This window comes from Lygodium microphyllum, chromosome 8, assembly GCF_053477565.2.
Source record: "Lygodium microphyllum isolate KBCC chromosome 8, Lygodium_microphyllum_v1.1.10, whole genome shotgun sequence".
NCBI classification, from domain to species: Eukaryota; Viridiplantae; Streptophyta; class Polypodiopsida; order Schizaeales; family Lygodiaceae; genus Lygodium; species Lygodium microphyllum.
In genome coordinates, this window is record NC_141142.1 from 159,500,394 (window position 1) to 159,501,224 (window position 831).

The following is an 831-nucleotide window of genomic DNA, read 5'->3' on the forward strand; positions in this document are numbered from 1 at the left end:
TCCTATTGTTCACGTTGGCCAAAATATTTATTTCCTTGGCACATAAAATCAAAAAATATTTATTTAATTCTTTCTTTGTCTGACTTTATATATCTAATATGTAAGCCCCACAAGTTGTAACCTCTCTCTCTCTCTCTCTCTCTCTCTCTCTCTCTCTCTCTCTTTGCCTTTGATCACACGAGGCAAAGGCTCTCATGTTCACTAGAATAATGAGTATCTCTCTCTCACATATATCAAGCACAATCCATGTCTTATTGTTTTCACAACCAAATTCATCACAGCCCGCATCCATGTGCATGCTTTACCGATTACACATCTGATCGTGTATAGCATGTGCAAATAACCTTAACAATGTAGAGTTATGTTGTTGTTCATTCTAAAATAGCTTAGCATAAAAAGGTGCCATGTAGGTAGAAATGAAGGTTTATGGACCTAATGTAAGAGTCAAAATTGATGCTCCAAATTTAATTTATGCGCTCTTCCTAAAACAAATTACTACAAGAGGTTATATTCCCAATGCAATAAGATAAAAGGCATACAAGGTGATGCTAGGAAGGATATTATGATTATAGAACATGAAACATTCAATTTTCATATGGTAGTCATTTACAGCAAACCATACATCATATAGCTATGGTTTCAACATATTACTATGTCCTTACAAATTTTGTACCCACTACCCTTGTTGATAGGTCAATGCTGCTACCCGCTACTGGTGTTCTATGTCCTCATCTTCACAATATGTTGTCTACTAGCCTTTGCAAATGCACATAGACAAAAAATTTGTTTGCCTTCTCAACTAGAGCTCAAACGCATAAAGGTAATGCAAAA